This window comes from Cervus canadensis, chromosome 7, assembly GCF_019320065.1.
Source record: "Cervus canadensis isolate Bull #8, Minnesota chromosome 7, ASM1932006v1, whole genome shotgun sequence".
In the NCBI taxonomy this organism is placed as follows: domain Eukaryota; kingdom Metazoa; phylum Chordata; class Mammalia; order Artiodactyla; family Cervidae; genus Cervus; species Cervus canadensis.
This window is the reverse complement of record NC_057392.1, coordinates 30,278,711-30,300,529: the sequence shown is the minus strand read 5'-3', so window position 1 is coordinate 30,300,529 and position 21,819 is coordinate 30,278,711. Positions and strand designations below refer to the sequence as shown.

The 21,819-nt window shown below is 44.7% G+C and overlaps 1 long non-coding RNA gene across 1 annotated transcript; it reads right to left on the bottom strand.

The window, feature by feature from the left end:
- Positions 1–15,723: 15,723 nt before the first annotated feature.
- Positions 15,724–17,516, bottom strand: LOC122445518. The gene is made up of 2 exons (XR_006270551.1): positions 17,120–17,516; positions 15,724–15,987 (listed from the first exon to the last, which is right to left on the bottom strand). It is a non-coding gene; the product is annotated as an uncharacterized LOC122445518 (long non-coding RNA).
- Between the last annotated feature and the right edge of the window lie 4,303 nt (positions 17,517–21,819).

The window sequence follows — 21,819 nt, the reverse complement described above, 5'->3', positions numbered from 1 at the left end:
AGAAGCCCAGCGTTTCGTTTTGTTTTTTAAACCAAGCTTTATTTGCTCAAAAGCAGGTAAGTGCTGCCATTTACAGGCTCGGTTTTAACATACAAAGAATCAGTTACTCCAGCCCCAATAGCTTATCTACTTATGTGGTATGTTCAGTTCAGTTCAGTCGCTCAGTCGTGTCCGACTCCTTGCGAATCATGAATCACTCCCCATGAATCACAGCACCCCAGGCCTCCCTGTCCATCACCAACTCCCGGAGTCCCCCCAAACCCATGTCCTTCGAGTCAGTGATGCCATCCAGCCATCTCATCCTCTGTCGTCCCCTTCTCCTCCTGCCCCCAATCCTTCCCAGCATTAGGGTCTTTTCCAATGAGTCAACTCTTCGCATGAGGTGGCCAAAGTATTGGAGTTTCAGCTTCAGCATCAGTCCTTCCAATGAACACCCCAGGACTGATCTCCTTTAGGATGGGCTGGGTGGATCTCCTTGCAGTCCAAGGGACTCTCAAGAGTCTTCTCCAACACCACAGTTCAAAAGCATCAATTCTTCTGAGCTCAGCTTTCTTTATAGTCCAACTCTCACATTCATACATGACTACTGGAAAAACCATAGCCTTGACTAGACAGACCTTTGTTGGCAAAGTAATGTCTCTGCTTTTTAATACGCTGTCTAGGTTGGTCATAACTTTCCTTCCAAGGAGCAAGCATCTTTTAATTTCATGGCTGCAGTCACCATCTGCAGTGATTTTGGAGCCCCAAAAAATAAAGTCTGACACTGTTTCCAATGTTTCCCCATCTATTTCCCATGAAGTGATGGGACCAGATGCCATGATCTTAGTTTTCTGAATGTTGAACTTTAAGCCAACTTTTTCACTCTCCTCTTTCACTTTCATCAAGAGGCTTTTTAGTTCCTCTTCACTTTTTGCCATAAGGGTGGTATCATCTGCATATCTGAGGTTATTGATATGTGATATGACTACCAATAAATTCATCAGGGTTCCAAAACACTGAATTCTCTTAAATAGTTAAACAGTCTTAGTGTCAAACTGAAGATGTTAGTCACTCAGTTGTGTCTGACTCTTCAGGATTTCCCAGGCAAGAATACTGGAAAGTGAAGTGAAAGTCGCTCAGTCATGTCCGACTGTTGGAGACCCTGTGGACTATACAGCCCATGGAATTCTTCAGGCCAGTATACTGCAGTGGGTAGCCTTTCCCATCTCCAGGGGATCTTCCCAACCCAGGGATCAAACCTGGGTCTCCCACATTGAGGGAGGATTCTTTACCAACTGAGCTATCAGGGAAGTCCAAGAATACTGGAGTGGGTTGCAGTTTCCTTCTCCATGGGATTTTTCCTGACCTGGGGATCAAACCCAGGTCTCCTGCATTGCAGGCAGACTCTTTACCATCTGAGCCACCAGGGAAGCCTCTAAGTAGATAAGCAATCTTCCATTTTATTGATAGTTTTATTTATTAGAAATCTTTCATGTCTTTGTCAGTGTCGTTGTTAATCTCCACTGCAACCCCCCTGCCCCCGCCCCATATGGGTTCTTATAATAACAAATTAGTAAGATCTGATTTTATAACAGTTTGGGGTAAATTCGTCAGATCCAAGGAACCTAGGAAAGAATGATCTGAGAGGTGACCCTAGAGGGGCGCCTGGACCAGACAGAGGCTGTCTGGCATCCACGCCCCTCTGGGACTGCCTCCTTTGAGGGGTCTTCCGTCTTGTGGGGCCTTGGGGTAGGAACTTGGGCTCAGTGGCCCTTCCAGGCTCTGAAGCCTGAAAACCATGGGGCAGCAGTGGCCTTGGTGCTTCACAGGCTAAGGAGGGGTGTGCAGGTCATTCCTGGGACCCTGTGCTTTTCATAACCCCCTTGGTTCTGGGGCCCTAACCTACCGTCACATCAGCCAGCCCCAGCATCCTTCCAATCACAGCCTACTCTGTCCAAGACACCCAGAGTCAGGTTTGTTTTTTTGTTGTTTATTTATTTGCTGCTCAGGTTCTTAGTTGCAACACCTGGGATCATCTATCTACATTGTGTCATGCGGGGTCTTGAGGTGTACCTTATGGCCTGTGAACTCCTTAGCTGCGGCATGTGGGATCTAGTTCCCTGACCAGGAGTCAGTTCTTTGTAAAAAAAAAAAAAAAAAAAAAGTACAGATGGCCTGCTACCATGCCCTTTTCCAAAGAGTTTTTGATCCACAAACACTTTCCAAGCCAATCGACTGTGTTATTGATGTTAAGTGTTTAACAAGAAGGAAATCAGAGTGATTTTAGAAACAAGAGCACTCAATCCTCTCTTGATTGGGAATTCCTGAGTTGAAGATTTAAGATGTATCTGGAAAAAGCCTGTGGGCTCTTAAAATGTAGCCATGTTTCCATAATTGATATATTATGCCTTTTTCATATTCTTCATCTGTGTGTGGCTGCAAAAATCATAAAGAAAACTTTCTCTTCCCAAAGGAGTACTCCTTTATGGAAAAGTGTTGATTTTTTTTTTTTAAGCCACAATCGTGCTTCTGAGAATGTTTATCTCACTTTACTAAAACCTCATGGGCGTTCTTTATTCTGACACTTAAGACTCTGAGTAAGAACACCATCCATCTTGGGAGAAAAAACATAAAGAGAATGTTTCTTTCTAAATATTCTTGCTGTTCAATTTCAAGTGTGTTTATAGTGGAGAAGGGGGAGGATGGATTTTTCTTGAAACTTTGGAGAGGCTAGTTATTCAACATTGTCTATTCTAAATTACCTTTATCATTAAAATTATTTAGAATTTAGGTCTTTGAAGGTTGATCTTCTTATTTTCAAAAGAAATGGATGTGACACCAATGACTATGTTTGGTCTGTGATATTTGTTCTGAAGGAGAGTCAGTAATTAGGAATGTAATCTTGCCTTTCTGTGTATGGAATTTTTTATCTTACTTTTTAAAAAAAATTTTTTTTGGCTGTACCTGGTGGCATGTGGGATCTTGGTTCCCAGACCAGGGATTGATCCCACACCCCTTGTATTAGAAGAGAGAATCTTAACCCCTGGACCACCAGGGAATTCCCATTTACCTTACCTTCTTAATGTTTGATTCAGCTTTCTCTCTGCTGATCACCTAGTTTGATCACTTCCCTGGTCACCTGCTTCTCTCCAACTCCACTGTCGCCATTTGGTTCAGGCTGCTGCTGCCTTCCGCCCATATTAACACCTTTTATCTGTTGGAGAAGACTCTTGAGAGTCCCTTGGACTGCAAGGAGATCCAACCAGTCCATCCTAAAGCAGATCAGTCCTGGGTGTTCACTGGAAGGACTGATGCTGAAGCTGAAACTCCAATACTTTGGCCACCTGATGCAAAGAACTGACTCATTGGAAAAGACCCTGATGCTGGAAAAGATTGAGGGCCGGAGGAGAAGGGGACGACAGAGGATGAGATGGTTGGATGGCATCACCGACACAATGGATATGGGTTTGGGTAGACTCCAGGAATTGGCGATGGACAGGGAGGCCTGGTGTGCTGCGATTCATGGGGTCACAAAGAGTCGGACACGACTTAGCGACTGAACTGAACTGATCTGCTTTCACTGCCTCTCTTCTCACCTTTCACTCCCAATTTCCAATCCATTTTCAATAGCTAGCAAAATCTGCTAAACACACAAATCCGGTCATTTTATCATCTGTCAAATATCATTCAGTGTCTTCTCATTGTTCTTAGGGTGAAAAAATCCTTAACTGACTGAGAAGGCCAACATTATCACTTTGTTTTTAGCATTAAAAAGTGCTGAAAGATGAAAGGGTCATTATTGCAAACAGATTCACCAGAGTTGGATTTTTAAATTTCATAACTTGCAATGACTTCATTTTTCAATAACTCTTTATCAGTAAATTATTTCTGTCAAATTTCATACTTTTGAGAAGGGGAAAAAACCCTGAAATGGTGAAGCAATAGAAATAATGCATTCAATGGAAAAAAGATGTTGAAACTAAGCAAAAATGTTTAAGTTGGCAAAAATTAGAGCCAAGAAAAAGTAGAGAAAACAGCCAAAACCCATCCATCAGGAAGTGCCTGGGAAGTGCCCACATCCAAACTGGAATAGGCAATCCCCAAAGTTGCAAAATATGTGGGCAAAATGTATCTTTGACCTAGCGTCACTTATTTTTTTAAGAGAAATGGATCTCTGTGTGTGTGTGCGCGCACGCGCGCACGTGTGTGTGTACATCAGTGGGAAATAAAACAATATTTATGTAAATAAAACAAGATTTGGGGATTAGATTGTTTAGCAACTTCCTAGGTGAGCATACATTATAAGAATGCTCATAATGAGGGAGCCAGAGGCAGACACTTAATGCCAGAAATGAACAACTCTCATAGTCCGGGACTTCAGATGCATCAGCCATTGAGTGGCTTCCTCAATATCAGCCCCAGTTGGCCTACAAGAAAGGACTCATGTAAAACTGTTTTTTATTCCTCTGGCGAGAAGTGATGGATCAAGGTGCATCACTGTCTGCTGTAACTTGAGGTTCAGGAAATCTCCAAAATGGCGGGATTGGCCATGAAAATTCTTCCATCTGAGCTGGGGGTACATTCTTTAGCGAGACAGTGACAACACCTTTATTTTCTGGAGGAAAGATTTGGAGACTATCACAGGTTACGCCCTTCCTGGGAACCACACAAGGGTCTGTGTTTCACAGTGTAGTCCATCTATTCCACATCAAAGAGGAAGAGATGGAGTCTTGGAAAGAAAGTAGACATTTCCTCTGTGCTCAGCATCCTTCCACTTTGTCTCTGGTTTTCGTTTTGAGGGTCGTGCCTTCCTCAGTCTTGGTAGGGATTAGGGGGACGCTACTACTCATGGTCTCCTGCTCTCTTCTAGCCAAGCCTGTGCACTTCCGAAAGAATCCCAATCTTGGTAAAATACCTCATGGATGGAAACTGGTTGGAGCTTTCCTAAAGTATCAGTTCCCAGGAGCTTCCTTCTAGTCTTTCTAAAGCTGGATTCTTCAGCTTTTCATCTGATACTTCTTTTCTGATCTCATTAGTCCAGAGTCAATGTCTGTTGCTTGCAATCAGATGTCCTTGGCTGAGACAACGGTCAGTAACTCATCTGCACACTTTCCCACTGCTAGGCCCAGTCCTTTTGCTTTCTTTCCTTACTGCTTGTGGTTATGATTTCCATGTACTGGGTGTGTGATGCATGTGGATCTCACCCTCTTTTCCACATCAGGAGAGTGAAGAAGGGGGTGTGTGCTATGCTGCCTGGGCATAGCTGCCCCAGTTCAAGTCCATGGATTTGTGTTTCTCAGTAAAGCCACACTGCACATGAGCTGAGCTCCCATCTCAATGTGATTTGAAGGTGACCAGATAGACTGGTAGCCTTCACTTATTCATCTCCTGAGCTGCTTCTGTGTCTGAAACTCCACCATGAGAATCACTAGCTATGGGGCTCTTTCTGAAAGTTTTTGTTGAGTACCATTAAGCTAGGGGTTCAGTTCTCATGTGATAGTAGGTGTGTATTTAGCATCTATTGATTGATTGTTGTTGTTCAGTCACTAAGTGGTGTCCAACTCTTTGTGACCCCATGGACTGCAGCACTCCAGGCTTCCGTGTCCTTCACTATCTATTGGAGTTTGCTCAAATTTATGTCCATTGAGATATTTATCTCATCCTCTGTTGCCCCCTTCTCCTTTTTCCTTCAATCTTTCCCAGTATTAGAATCTTTTCCAATGAGTCGTTTCTTCGCATCAGGTGGCCAAAGTATTGGAGCTTCAGTTCCACCATCCGTCCCTCCAATGAATATTCAGGGTTGAATTCCTTTAGGATTGAATGGTTTGATCTACTTGCAGTCCAAGGGACTCTCGGGAATCTTCTCCAGAACCACAATTCTAATGTATCAATTCTTTGGCACTCACCCTTTTTTATGGTCCAACTCTCACATCCATACATGACTACTGGAAAAACCATGGCTTTGACTAGATGGATATTTGTTGGCAAAGTGATGTCTTTGCTTTTTAATATGCTGTCTAGGTTTGTCATAGCTTTCCTTCCAAGGAGCAAGCATCTTTTAATTTCATGGCTACAGTCACCATCTGCAGTGATATTGGAGCCCAAGAAAAGAAAATTTGTCACTGCTTAAACTTTTTCCCTATTTGCCATGAAATGATGGGACTGGATGCCATGATCTTAGTTTTTTGAATATTGACTTTTTTCACTCTCCTCTTTCACCTTCATCAAGAGGCTCTTCAGTTCCTCTTCATTTTCTGCGATTAGAGTGGTATCATCTGAATATCTGAGGTTGTTGATATTTCTCCCAGCAGTCTTGATTCTGGCTTGTGATTCATCCAGCCCAGCATTTTGCATGATGTACTCTGAATATAAGTTAAATAAGCAGCCTGAATATACAGCCTTATCATATTCCTTTCCCAATTTAGAATAACTGTTTCTTCGTGACCCACATACAGGCTTCTCAGGAAACAGATTAGGTGGTCTGATACTCCCATCACTTTAAGAATTTTCCACAGTTTTTTGTGATCCACACAGTCAAAGGCTTTATCCTAGTCAATGAAGCAGAAGTCAATGTTTTTCTAGAATTCTCTTGTCTTCCATGATCTAATGAATGTCTGCAATTTGATCTCTGATTCCTCTGCCTTTTCTAAACTCACTTTTACATCTGGAAGTTCTTGATTCATGTACTGCTGAAGGCTCAGCATAAACTTGCTAGCATGTGAAATGAGTACAACTGTACAGTAGCTGGAACATTCTTTGGCTTTGACCTTCTTTGGAATTGGAATGAAAACTGGCCTTTTCTAGTTCTGTGGCCACTGCTGTTTTCCAAATTTGCTGGCATATTGAGTGCAGCACTTTCACAGCATCATCTTTTAGGATTTTAAATAGCTCAGTTGGAATTCCATCACCTCCACCAGCTTTATTCATAGTGATGCTTCTAAGGCCCACTTGACTTCATACTCTATGATGTACGACTCTAGGTGAGTGACCACACCATCGTGGTAATCCGGATCATTAAGACCTTTTTGTATAGTTCTTCTATATATTCTTGCCACCTTTTCTTAACCTCTTCTGCTTGTGTTAGAGCCTTACCACTTCTGTCCTTTATTTTGCCCATCCTTGCATATCTCCAATTTTCTTGAAGAGATCGCTAGTCTTTTGCATTGTTTTCCTCTGTTTCTTTGCATTGTTCATGTAAGAAGGCCTTCTTATCTCTCCTTGCTATTCTCTGGAACTCTGAATTCAGTTGGGTATATCTTTCCCTTTCTTCCTTGCATTGGTTACCTAATGCTTATACAATTCTTTTAAGTTAAATATTATTCATCACAATAGGACATGTATACATCTGAATAATAGTGGTATAACCCTGTGGGAGACACCTAAGAGATTGAGTTTATGGACAGTAAAGCAGGCAGATGGATTTGAGGGTCTCCTTGCACAAACTGTGTGCCCCTAACTGCCAAAGCCTCATGTCCTACAGGTGGGGAACCAGTGTAATTATCCCTGCAGTATTCATTATCACATCAGAAGGATTCACTCATCAGAGAGCAGGGGTCACGAGGAACAGCACCCAGACAGAGAAGTTAGGCTGGTATCACCCTGCTAGAGGATATGCATTCCGCAGGCACCTCTGAGAGTGTGTGTGACTTCCGGGGTGGTTCCAAAGACAAGTTTTGATGCCTTATGGTTTATTTGGGTTTCTTGGAGGCAACTTCTTTGAGAATGAGCACTGGAAATGTAGTAAGTACAAGCTCTGATTTTAGGAAGACCAAATTTCTTGCTAAAACTGCCTTGTGCTTGATAACTTGGGTCCACAGCTGGGGTTTGGCAACCTGTGTGTTTCAGTACTGGCTGAGTCTAAAGTGCATAGATTGTATGAGAGATTTGCGTGGGTGGGGGTTAGTGGAGGGTGGGGAACTCAGTCTGCAAGGAGAAAAGGCATGTTTGTTTAATCTTGTTTGAGGATTGACCCTGTGGAACTGATTAAAGAAACTCAGCTAAAGTTGGAGTCAGCCAGGCCCATAAGGGGAGCTCTCCTGCCCCACCATGCATCATCAATTACTCCAAACAGGAAGAGGTTTAGATCTAGGACTCCATCAGGAAGGTACTTCTTACTATCCAGCAGGAAGAAAACTTTCTTCTGTCCCAGGGCAGTCCAGCCGATTGGGGACTGTAGCAGCTCAACCAATGGAGAAGTCTCCATACTTTGGAACCCCAGCTCTTCCAATGGGCTCTTTGGTTATCACAGTTCTGCCAACTCCCAAAAGCAGGTTCCCGTTCCTGGTTTTCTGGATTTGCCTATGGTCTGACATATTTCTCCCATCCTGAATTGCAATTACTCTGGCTATTCCATAATAAATTCACTTTTTCTGGTAACATATTAACAGCTATTATAGTATTTAACTTATATGCAGAGTACATCATTTGAAATGCTGGGCTGGATGAAGCACAAGCTGGAATCAAGATTGTTGGGAGAAATATCAATAACCTCAGATACACAGATGACACCACCCTTATGGCAGAAAGTGAAAAGGAACTAAAGAGCCTCTTGATGAAAGTGAAAGAGGATAATGAAAAAGTTGGTTTAAAACTCAACATTCAGAAAACTAAGATGGTGGCATTTGGTCCCATCACTTCATGGCAAATAGATGGGGTAACAATGAAAACAATGACAGACTTTTTTTTGGAGCTCCAAAATCACTGCAGATGGTGACTGTAGCCATGAAATTAAAAGATGTTTGCTGCTTGGAAGAAAAGCTATGACCGATCTAGATAGCATATTAAAAAGCAGAGACAATACCAACAAAGGTCCATCTAGTCAAAGCTATGGTTTTTCTAGTAGTCATGTATGGATGTGAGAGTTGGACCATAAAGAAAGCTGAGCACCAAAGAATTGATGCTTTTGAACTGTGGTGCTAGAGAAAAGTCTTCAGAGTCCCTTATACAGCAAGGAGATCCAACCAGTCAGTCCTAAAGGAAATCAGTCCTGAACACTCACTGGAAGAACTGATGCTGAAGCTGAAACTCCAATACTTTGACCACCTGATGGGAAGAGCTGACTCATTGGAAAAGACTCTGATGCTAGGAAAGATTGAAGGCGAGAGGAGAAGGGGACAACAGAGGATGAGATGGTTGGATGGCATCACCGACTTGATGGACATGAGGTTAAGCAAGCTTCAGGAGTTGGTGATGGACAGGGAGGCCTGGTGTGCTGCAGTCCAAGGGGTCGCAAAGAGTCAGACACGACTGAGCAACTGAACTGAGCTGATAGTGTTTGAACTGACAGCCCCAAAATGGAAGAAAGGGAGATATGGAAAAAGAAATACTTAGCATGTGATTTCAGCCCAGCCCCAGGAACTAATAATAAAAGCCAGAATTTATTGATAGCTTAGTTAGTGGCAGACAGCATATCCACTCACTTAGCCCTCCCAGTGACTCTGTCACAGAAACAGTTACCATCATCTCCATCTTAGAAGAAATGAGCTTTGCGATATTAAGGGACCTTCTCAGAATCACATGCCCAGGTCTGTTGCTCTTAGAGATCCAGCCTCACCCCCACAGTGATTGGAAGCTTCTCCAGGGCTAACCGTTAAGGAAGGTGTGGCCTGCTGCGTGTATTTGTGGGCACAGGTCCTGGCTCCAGTGAGTGAAACCCAAAGAAGATATTTTTGGCATCTCTATGTTATCAGCTTTGGGAGTCAGGCAATCAACCAACCTCAAGGGTGAGGCATCATTCTCAAGGAACCAGCGTGAATCTCAGCTGTGTAAACTGGAGACTCAGTCTGTTCATCTGTAAAATGGGGAGAGCAACATTTCCTATTTTAGAATTATATTCAGTTAGAATGCTAGAAAACGCAGACTAACAGTAGCTTTAGCAAAAGAAGTGTGTGTTTCTCTCATATAAACAAACTCTAGAGATGTACAGTCCAGGACTCATATGCTGGTTCCCTGGAAATCAAATACCCAGGCTTTCTTCATATTTGTTCTGCCATCCCCACCACATTTCTTCTACCTCATAGTTCTAAATGGCTTCTCTATCTCCAGCCATTATATCTGCTTCCATTAATCTGGAAGGAGGAAGGAGCAAAGGTCACTCCCTTTAAGGTCACTCTCTTCCTGGAAGTTACACATGCCCTTTCCATTTATATCCCACTGGTCAGAACTCAGCAAATGCCAAATCTAGTTGCAAAAGAAGCTGAGAAATGTTTTCCTCCTGTGAGGCCACTTATCTAGCTAAAAGTCAGGAGTTCCATTACTAAGAAAGAAGGTGAGAATGGGTATTGAGGTCACTGGGAGGATAAAATGAGTTAAACGTAGGTAAGTTATCCAGCAGAGGATCTTCCTAGCACTCAGGGTACACTGGACAAACACCAATTGTAAATCTTTCTTTCCTTCCTTCACAGGTTCGCTATTAAACATCCCTTTAAAACATTCCAACGTGGTCATATCAGCTTATTATGAACAAAGGGCCAATCAAACACGTATCTTTTGGAGCTCTTATTCTTTTATAAATTTTGTAATTTTGTTGTAGGAAAGATTAATTTTTTAATTTTGTAATTTTTTAAATTCCCTGTTGTTCTTGAAGATTTGTTAGTAAGGAATCCTCTTTCTTCCTAATGCTGTAATCCTTGGCTCTCTGCTTTCCCTTAAGGTAATTAAGGCCCATCATAGAAGGCAAATAAAAATGATGTCAGTGTCACAATAAAGTGTGATAACTGAAAAAGTAAAGCACCACAGTCATCTTTTCTCAGCCTTGAAGTCATTATTGATATTCATGCTGTATTCCAAAAGGTGAGTAAGGTCTGCCCTGTATGAGCTACTAGGACTTGAGCGAATCAGTTCCCACTCTAAGCCTCAGTTCTACTCCAGAAGACAAGACTGTGAGGGTGTAATGGAAGGACCGATGGAAGGAAAACCTCTCCACAGACTCCTTGGCATCTGGCACACCCACCTCAAGGGATAGCTCTTTTATTTTTCTATCCAGAAGACTATCAGGCTTAGTTGGAGATTTTTATTGAGGTTTCAAGTTCAGGACATTTTCTGTAATAGTAAAAAGCAAGTACTTAACAATTTCTTCAGGATAGCCACAAACTGGAGATAGCCCAGTCCTTCAACAAAAGAGTGGATAAACAAAGTCTGCCTGTTCTTACAAAGGCACACTGCTCAGCAATCAAAAGGAAGGAGCAGCTCATGTCCATAGCCACAGGGATGAATCCCAAACCATTGTGCTGAGTGAAAAGAAGCCAGCCCCCAAAAAGTACATAATGTATGATTCCACATATTTGTGGCAAAATTAATCTGTGGCGGAAAAGAAAAACAGAACAGTGGTTGCCTCTGGGGGGGTGGCAGCAGGGAGTGACTGAGACAGGATCTGAGCGAATGTTCTGGAATGTTCCAGGGTCCTCCACTCGGGAGCATTTCTGACGGTGGTTATTCTGCATGTCTGGCGGAATTCTTTCCTCACATATGTGGCTCCATCAGACTGTGGGTTCCAGGAGCCAGGGTCAGGAGGTTTGGCTCACCACGTCTCTCCAGACCCCAGCACAGTAGCTGGCTGGGAGCAGAGACCACTTATCATTCACTGAAGGAAGGAGAAGGAGGGGGCGGCAGTCCCGAGGGTGTACCCAGCTGCCCCTCCAGGCACCGGGAGCACAGATGCCCAGGGCCCCGTCGCTCTGCCCTGAGCTGGAGGCCCAGCTCCAGGTCGGTGTGGAGGCCGCCCCGCGGCCCGGAACGGAGCACAGCAGGACCCGGAGGCAGTCCTGCTCCTGAGGGAACTTGGGACCCCCGCGTGGCCTGCTTTTTCTCAAGGACTCTCTCACAGAAGCAGCCAAACCTGTGGACCCCAGAGCAGCCTCGCACGCTCCCACCCAGTATTCCTACCCTGCCTCCCGCCCCGTGGTCTGACCGGCTCCCCACGGGCCGCTCTCCAAGTCCTTCCCAGTCCATCTCTCCTGCGGGAATGTCCGCTGATAAAAACCTGTGCAAAGCGCACCCTGTCTTGGCGTCTGCTTCCTAGAAGGTCCAAGCTCCCGGAGCGGGAGGGAATGCACGTGTGACGAAGGGAGGCAGCTCGGGCTCAGCCCCCATCACAGCGTGACAGCCGGGGGCGGGACGGGGCCCCGCCCTGACCGCCGGGGGATAGGACAGGGGCCCCGCGCTGACCGCCGGGGCGGGACGGGGCCCTGGGCCGACTTACGTTGCTCTGTGTTGCAGGTCAGTTTCCTGACCTCCGTGCCTCGCCTCCATGATCAGCTTCCTGAAGCGGGGAGGATTGGCCGGTGTGCTTCCTGTAGTTTTTGCCTTTTCCAGAATAGGAAAGCAGTACACGGAGGAAGCAAAGTTCTAGACCCTCAATTTTAGCCACGCAAAGGATGAGAAGCACCGTTTTCTAAACTAAGCCATTGCAAGTCAGCTGAGTGAGTCTCAACCACCATTTAAGAAAAAAAATTTAAAGTCACTCAGTCTGACTTTTTGCGATCCCATGGACTATACCATGGAATTCTCCAGGCCAGAATACTGGAGTGGGTAGCCTTTCCCTTCTCCAGGGGATCTTCCCAACCCTGGGGTTGAACCCAGATCTTCCGCATTGCAGGTGGATTCTTTACCAGCTGAGCCATAAGGGAAACCCAAGAATACTGGGGTGGGTAGCTTCTCCCTTCTCCAGCAGATCTTCGCAACCCAGGAATTGAACCAGGGTCTCCCGCATTGCAGGTGGATTCTCTACCAACTAAACTATCAGGGAAGCCCTAAGAAAAAAAGGAACCGATTAAACAGATAGAACAGAGCAAGGTGTAAGACTCAGGATCCATCACAGAAAGAAGGGTCCAGTATTGCGTCCTGAATGTTGTTTTTACAGACAGGTGTGTTTGTAGCAGATCGGGGGTGAAATGTGTTTCTTAACGGTGGTGAGTCGTGGTCCAAAATGTTTAGAAAACTCTGATCTCCTGGCATCATCTCGTTCAGCATTGCTCCAGGACACATTTCTCCACCAAAGTGCTCCTTTCTAAAGGGATTTCCTAGGCAAACTGATACGACAGCTCAGAGCCGACAGCTGACTCACTGGAAGAAAATCTCCCGGGGTGGTCTCAGCCCACGTGCAGGCTCACAGGAGTTAAGGATGTTAAAGACTGCATCTGCATCATCAATGTCACTGAATGTGTAGGACTTTCCAAACCTGTCTAACTTCTAAATGCCTCCTCCCTCTTATATTTTTAATCACCCCGGAGCACCTATATTTCTCTCCCTAGACATGACCGTGGAAAGAGACTGACCCAGCTCACATCCGCTCCGAGGATTCCTCACCACGCTGTCCTTGTTGGTGGGATGAGGGGAGAGGGAGGGGGGCTGAGCCCCACCCCTTGGCCTCTGACTCCCACTCAGATGATAATTTTGTACACAGCTGCTTCTTGTACTCAGAGCCCCACTCAGGAGTGGTGAGCACCTACAGGCTTTTCCCGTTATTCCCCCAAATGCCCCCAGGATGTATTTAGGCTTTTCTGTGCAAAGTGCATGCATTTGCAGGACAGTGGCCTGTCACTGGTGTGGCCCCTGGGCCATGGCTCACCTGGGGACCCAGCTGTGACCTGCACCTCATTCCGCATGCTTGGCAAGACAGAGTTCAACAGTCAGGTACTCTCCAACAAGTGAAAGTCATGCCCATCGCCCATCATCCCCTGCCACCCTTTCATAGCTGGCAAGAAGGCTGGTCTGACTTTGAGGACAGTCTGGGAGTTGGGAGGTCCTGGTTCTAGACTATGTCTTTGCTGTAGGGCCTGGGCAAGCCCCTGGGTCTATGGGTAAAATCAGGTGTCAGGCTCAGTGGTCACACCGACAGAGCAGGAGAGGCAAAGTGGGCCTCAGAAGGCCTTAGTTCGTGTCTTTGGTTGAACAGACAAACAAGCTCAGGGAGGCCAAGGAATTTTACTAGACCACACAGCACAGGTGGGAACTCAGACATCTAAATCCTGTTTCAGTCCATTCCCATCTGACCAGGCTGTTATCCTAAGGTCCCTTCCAAGTATTTTCCAACATATAAAGTAATCAGAGAAGAGGGACAGATAGTACACACAGCTCACCTGAGAGGTCTTTAAACGGCCTCTAAAGAAAACTGAGGAGATAGTTACAGAAACCATAATTGTTTAATAGCAGTGTATTTGCATACATGATATTTCTAAGTGCTTTTAAAAATCTCCTAAGCTCAATATAAGTAAATGAAGATTTCTCTCATTTCCCTTCGGTAAACTTCTTAATTCCAAATAAATGGCATTTACCTTGTTGGGTGTTTGTCTAACCTCTTAATCAAGAATCTCAGGTACAGTGTAGGGAAATCCAACTAAGATAGTTTGAAGAAAAAGAAGATCTATGACTAACATAAGTGGAAACCCACTTACAAATAGAGTCAGAGACTGAAGGTTGTAGTCTTGCTCTCACAGGAGTTCCAAACTCTGCGTGCATCGCTGTATGGTTGAGGCATCCTTTTCTCCTTCTAAAGATGTACTTTCTCTTTTTGGGGAAGATGTTTGCCAGCAGCCTGTTTCCAGCTCTTTCACCAAAAATGATGACTTCTTTTTCTCTACCTCTAAATAAACAATCCTAGGGAATAAGTCTGATTGGTCCTGCTCGGATCACATGACCCCTCTAAACTGTAGACCAATCACTGGGGCCAGGTGGTAGGGTTATGATAAATGGCTGGGCCCAGGTCATGTGCCTACACACCTGTGGCCAGGATATCTTTCTCCTGGGCACACACTAAGATAAAGAGCCAAATGTGAATGGCTAGTTGACTTAGAAAGTTGAGATGGTGTATGAGAGACAAGTGGGCTGCCTAAATTGCAGGAATGAACTCCTTGCTTGGAACGAATATTTACTTGTCCACACCGTTCTCACAGGTATGTATTTGTAAAAATAATGCAACACAATGGATCAGGTTGATCTAACTCCCATTCTCAAGCCTTTACCTCTAGCTACTTTTTAGCTGGAGATGGCCAAGGTATATAATTCTGATCAATAAGACACAAGTTTGTGTTTACTCTGTGAGTCTTGGAAAAGCACACACTTTCCCCAGATAGGTGTTGTTTCTTCCTCCATCCTTTTTTCTTATGGAAGATGGGTGTAATACTTGGAGTTGTGGCAGCCTTCTTGGAAATATGAGGTAAAGGCCAAAAGAATTATAAGCTGCAAACCAGAGCCAGCAAGCTGTTGCCTTGAGACTTTTTGTTAAGTAAGAGAAACAATCCCCTATTTGTTTAAAACACTAAAGTCACGTTTTTGGATACTTGCAACCAAAATATTCCTAACTGATAAAATGGATAAATGACATTCCTTGGTAGCCATAAATAAAATCTTAGAAGTTGTAGAATCTGGTATAGGTCTATATATCTCTTTGTTTTACTCTTTTTTTCAGTTATTCACCCTTTCAACCTTTGGGGGAGATGAAGAAGACACAGTTCTTTTACCCAGAGGAAGCTTACAATTAAATAGAGCTTAAAATTTAGGCCAGTGTTGAACAAAGAATTCCTTATCATGCTTAATTCCCCAATGCTGCAATTAAGCCCATTTGCTTTTTATCTCATCCTCAGTAGAGCTCAAGAATGGCTAGTTACCATCTTTTTAAATAAGGAAGACAACTTAATTAAAAATACACTTCAATCTCTGTGATGTGTGTGTGTGTGTGTGTGTGTGTGTGTGTGGTGTGTGTGCATGCATGTATTTCCTTTGTTTTCCCTGGTTAATTAACACCAATTTTTTTTACTTTCTTCACAGATTTTATTTTTCAAACCTCTAATCTTTATGCGATATTTGATCAAACAAAAGCTACAGTTAACAGTTTTTAAAAGTTAGTGTGGTCACTTAGAATCTCTGGTTTCTCTGAAAAATTGTAAAGACTTTTTGGCCTCCTGCTTTCAAGTTTCTTCAGTCCTGAAGCTGGAGCCACAAAGCCTCTCCCGGGTGATTAAACCTTCATGTTCATGACTCTGGCTCCAAATCCTGTAATCAAGATTGTCCCTGGAGAGAGGAATCAGATGCAACCTAGGCTGAAGGACATCTGACTCTAAATGAGGTCTAAGGACCTCTCATAATCATTTAACCTGGTCCTAGCTCACCAGTGACTGGATTCTCCAATTGTGCTCAGTTTTGTCTGACTCCTTGCGACCCCACGGACTGTAGCCCACCAGGCTCCTCTGTCCACGGAATTCTCCCGGCAAGAATACTGGAGTGGGTTGCCATTTCCTTCTCCAGGGGATCTTCCCAACCCAGGGATTAAACTAGTCTCTTGCATCTCCTGCACTGGCAGGTGGATTCTTTACCAACTGCACCTCCTGGGCTCTCCACGTGCTCTTTAATTTCCTCTGTGGAGGGTATTTCCCAGTTTTGTCTAATCCTCTTCTTCTACCACCTGTCGCCTGGTCTTCCTGTAGCACTGCCCCTCCTTTATTTCTGATCCTTGTGCTTCCAGGGAAATTAATGCCATCTTTTGCTCAAGGGCGAGCATGTGACTCAGGCTGACCAGTCAGAGCATCATATCACCTTGGCCACGGTAATTAGTTCAGGATGCCCACATGAACCAAGTCGGGCTCCTCAAAGCTAATGATTTTGTTGTAAGAATGATTGATAAAGAAAAGCCCTTTCCCCACAAGGGTTACTGAGAGGAGAGGCTATGGGCCTGGCATTATTGGCAGCCATCATGTCACCAGATAGGACACATCTCCTGAGAAGACAACCCAAAAAAGGCAGGAAGAATGGAAAGACAGAGAGCCACATCTTGAAAATATCTCGGAGTCCCAGATCCAGCCTGGAACGGCACTTTCTACTGACTTTCTCATTTCATCATCCAAAACCTTTTCTTTTTAGCTTAAGCCAATTTAAGTAGATTTCCTACCCTGAAATCTGCATGTCTTCTGAGCAGGTCCCCAAATCCTGTTTGGATTCCACACCATGAATGTGGCATGAATGCACCTCCCACTCAACCCTTTAGCATCTCCCATCCTAAGGGTGGACCTCCTGGACTTACTTGAGACTCAGGCTTGTCCTGCTGGTCCCGATAGACGTTAGCCGCTGAATATGCCCTCAGAGGCCCTTACACCTTGTTCAGATTCCTAGTGATTCTTCTACTAACGTCTCCCATGGCAATCCTTACCTGAGAAGTGCCCTTGGGCAGCTGGAGCTGATTCTTGCTGAGGTTCCTGGGAGTTACAACCCCACAGCCGCAACTTCTTTGAGCTAGCAGGTGACTGGAGTGGGTGTGCTTCTTCGCTTCAGTGTGGGCCAGACGGTACAGAGCAATGTCGGCTCCAGAGCTCCTCCCGAGACGAGGCAGAGGCTAGAGCTCATGCGAAACCACGTCTTACCTGGTGTCTCCTTCCCTGTTCCTTCATAAGTGATTGCACAAGAATCCTTATTTCCAGCTCTGCTCCTAAAGAACCTGGTCTCTCAGTCCAGTTCAGTTCAGTCACTCAGTTGTGTCCGACTCTTTGCGACCCCATGAACCACAGCACGCCAGGCCTCCCTGTCCATCACCAACTCCCGGTGTCCACCCAAACCCATGTCCATTGAGTCTGTAATGCCATCCAACCATCTCATCCTCTGTCGTCCCCTTCTCCTCCTGCCTTCAATCTTTCCCAGCATCAGGGTCTTTTCCAATGAGTCAATTTGTCGCATCAGGTGGCCCTAGTATCGGAGCTTCAGCTTCAGCATCAGTCCTTCCAATGAACACCCAGGACTGATCTCCTTCAGGATGGACTGGTTGGATCTCCTTGCAGTCCAAGAGACTCTCAAGATCTTCTCCAACACCACAGTTCAAAAGCATCAATTCTCCAGTGCTCAGCTTTCTTTATAGTCCAACTCTCACATCCATATATGACCACTGGAAAAACCATAGCTTTGGCTAGATGGACCTTTGTTGGCAAAGTAATGTCTCTGCTTTTTAATATGCTGTCTAGGTTTGTCATAGCTTTTCTTCCAAGGAGCAATCATCTTTTAATTTCATGGCTGCAGTCACCATCTGCAGTGATTTTGGAGCCCTCTGGCAACTTGTAATTTCCAAAGATGATGACCACAATATCTCTCACTTCACATGTTCTTCTTACAACTCAACTTACCTCATTGTGGGCGGGGGGGAGGGGGGGGGTGGTCTATGTCCCTCCTCTTGAATCTGAGTGCACATGCGATCGTTTTGAGTGACAGAGTATGGTGAAAATATTACCCTGTGATTCCCAGCTGAGCATCAGCATTTGGGTGTGGTTCGTTGTTCGGTGACAGAGTCAGGAGCCCTGAGACATCTCAGTCCTTGGCCTTTATCCAAGTGTGCGTGATGGCCTGATCCTCCCTGGTCCTGTTGGGCAGTTCAGACAAACCAAGTTCTGGCAACATCTGTTGGTAGTCCCCCTGGCAAGCATGCCTGGAAAAGCTGTGGCTCTCCAGGATTCTACCATCTGGAAATGGGACAACGCTGTCATTTGTGGGTTAGCATTGTCATTCCAACACCCAGGAGGGTTTATGTTTCAGGAATAGATGATGCGCTACTCATTGTGTGGTCAGGCAGATGAGTCAGGGGCTGTATTTTCCCTTCTGAAGACATTTCACTTGTAATATTAATAATGCTTTTTCTGGGAAACTCCCAGACGTCAAGGTTTGAACATCCTGAAACAGCTGTTCATTCTGTCTCGGTTTTGCTTAAGTAAAAATGCTAATGAAAGTTTCTTTCGAGTGTTATAATAAGAACTAAAAATAAGAACTCGTGGGTGAGGTAAGCTAGAAGTTCTCAAAAAGTAACAAGAGTGCTTATTGTCATTGTCCCTTTGTGAGCCAAAGGGCTGTCTATTCAAATGATCTGCAGGTTGAATGAAACAATATGCAAGTCTCACAAGGTATGCATGTGTGTGTTTTAAAAGCTTATTGATCGTTTTCTTGCATATTCTAACCAATGTTGTTAAAATAGGAAAATGAGCATCTAAAAAATGTAGCTTCAGTTTTAAAAAGAAAATGGGCTTTCCTTGTGGCTCAGCTGGTAAGGAATCTGCCTGGAATGCAGGAGACCTGGGTTTGATCCCTGGATTGGGAAGATCCCCTGGAGAAGGGAAAGGCTACCCACTCCAGTATTCTAGCCAGGGGAATTCCATTGATTGTATGGTCCATGGGGTCACAAAGAGTTGGACACAACTGAGCGACTTTCACTTTAAAAAGAATGTAGAGTCACAAAAAAATGAGTGCCTCCCCAGACAAAACACCACCTGACATCTTTGGCTGAGTTGTGTTTTGTAGTAGGGAAAGACGCGGGAAGGCATGAGGGTGATGAGGAAACTGTGGCGGGGGGACGTGGTTTCCTTCAGGTTATTAACGTTACACTTAAGAAAACAATCCATATGCCATTGAAATTCTAAGATTTCCATTCACTCATTGCCCATTTTCGCATATATTTCTACAGCACCAGGAACTTGGCAGCATAAAGTCTAGAAGGAGGTGGAGGAAAAATCTGGTGAGAGGGTCTCGTTTCTGATCCTTTTCTTATACCCCTTTGCCCCTGACTGTTTTGGTTATCTACTGCTACATAACAAATAACCCCCAAACCTGTGACAAAAGAGTGTTCAGTTTTCATCATGACTTTTGTGACTGAAGAGGCACAGTCACAGGTGGGTGGTCCTGGGGGTGTGCAGTGAGGGCCTGGAGTGGCCTGGGCCCGGCTGGGCGTCCCCTCCTCACTTTCTGTGCTCTCAGAGCCTCTCCGCAATTGCACGACTTGCCTGGGGGCTTCGTGGTTTGTGAGGGAACTGAGCTTCTAGCTATCGAAGTCACAGGGCTCCACCTATGCCACACTCGACTGGTTACTAATGTGTCATCAATTGCTCAGAGTAAGCGGAGGGAAATTAGACCCCTCGTTTGATGGGGGAATGGCAAGGTTCTGGAAGAGAACAAGAGGCAGGAGGTATTGTTGCGGGCCGCCTTGGGGAAATACAACTAGCTACACTGCTCAGGCCTGGTTCCTCGGGGCTCCGATGGGCTCTGTGAGCTGCCCCAAAGCCTTTTCCTGATTTTCTTTTCACTTGAGGTCATCAGAGCCCAGGTCTCTGGCATGCAACAGGAACCCTGCCTGGCACCCTTGCAATGATGTACAATGTTTACTTAAAGATTCTTGGCTAGAACCTCTAACTGGCATTTAGAGCAAAGATAGAGCAGAGGGGGCTGTAGGAGCCATTTTCCCTCCCTAAGATGATCAGATCTCTATAATGGTCTTGAGAGGAGTGGACAGGTGAGACCAAGACCTTGCCTGTTGTGTCTTGACCACTGAGGTCTTGTCTGTGTGACTTTACTAGCTGTGTTTTTAGGTGTTTACAGGTGATAACACCTGTAAAATTTGATAATTCCTTAATAATAGCATTAGCACAGAAACTAATGCTTGGACAAGAAGGCAGATGTCTGATGCTGGCTTATTGCTGGCCAGCTGTTGCTTAACTGAGGTTGCAGACCAAAACCAGGATTTACACCTGTTGGAAAGCCTCTCATGCTCTCAGCCCAAAGTGCCAGGGCTGTCAACCTGACTTCCAATACTTGGTCTTGGAAGTGCTAGGGCTGAGAAAATAGGTTCAGTGGTGACTAATAGAGAGCTCTGTTCCAAAACTCCCATCTCAGCTTAGTACAGAGACAACAGACAGTAAGAAGCAGGAGACTGGGCATTTAAACCCTCTACATGTGTTTCCAAAAGGGACAGTGAAAACAGAATGAATTATCAGGAGTAAAAACAAGGGCTTTTCAAGAAACATTGTTAATCTAACACAGAAGTACATGCTAGCTCCTGGAATGAATGGAGCTGTGGTCTGAAGCTGTGCATCCACTCAAAATTCCTATGCTGAAACCCTAACCCCCAAGATGATGGTAATAGAAGGTGGGGACTTTGGGAGGTGATTAGGTCATGAAGGTGGAGCCCTCATGAATGGGATTAATGCCCTTATAAAAGAGGCCCCAGGGAGCTCCCTGATCATTTCCACCATGCGAGGATATATTAAGAAGGTGGGTTTTTAGAAAGTGCCCCTCATCAGACAGTGAATTTTGTGGGGGGGTGGGGAACGATCAAGGACTTCTCACTCCCTGAACCATGAGAAACCAGTGTTGTTTATAAGCTACCAGATCTATGGTATTTAATTACAGCAGCCTAGATAGACTCAGACAAATGGTATTCATCTGTTTATCCTATTCATTCAGTTATTCACTCATCATATGATTTCATAAGCCAGAGAATGCCAGGAAATGGAGAAATGACTAGTTAAGAACCAGGAGACCCCTTGTGCGGTTGGGGAAATGGGAGAGGAATAAATGGCTACGTGTCAGGCAAGGCACTTAAATTTCTGTTAACAAAACCTCTTGAAGGAAACCCCTTTAAAAGAAATCCTATTTGGAAATGTTTTCTAAAAAGCATACATCTTGAGAAGCTGTGCTTCACAGCATACAGCCTGAGCCATATGCTAATGGTTAAGTGTTTCTCTCTATACAGCAGAGGGAGAAGTCAGAGGAGGACCTTATGTTTGTTTGCTAATCATCAGTCTCAGCCTTCAAGTGTCTAATCCCCCCTCCATATCACACACACTTCTACTATCATAGTAGGCATTCAGATATGCTAAAATAAAACTTGAGCTTCTATAACAACATTTCTGGGGGCAGACGTGGTGGAAATTTATTCCCAATCAGTTTCAGAATTGGCTCAGCTCCCTAGACTTGCACAGGGGTCCTGGGGGGCTCACATTGTGCCAAAGCCTGAGCAGGGTTAGTAAACCTGGTCCGTGTCATCTACTTCCAGAATGGCTTCTGTTGGGATGTTTTCACATCCTCCAGTTGCCTATTGTTTTG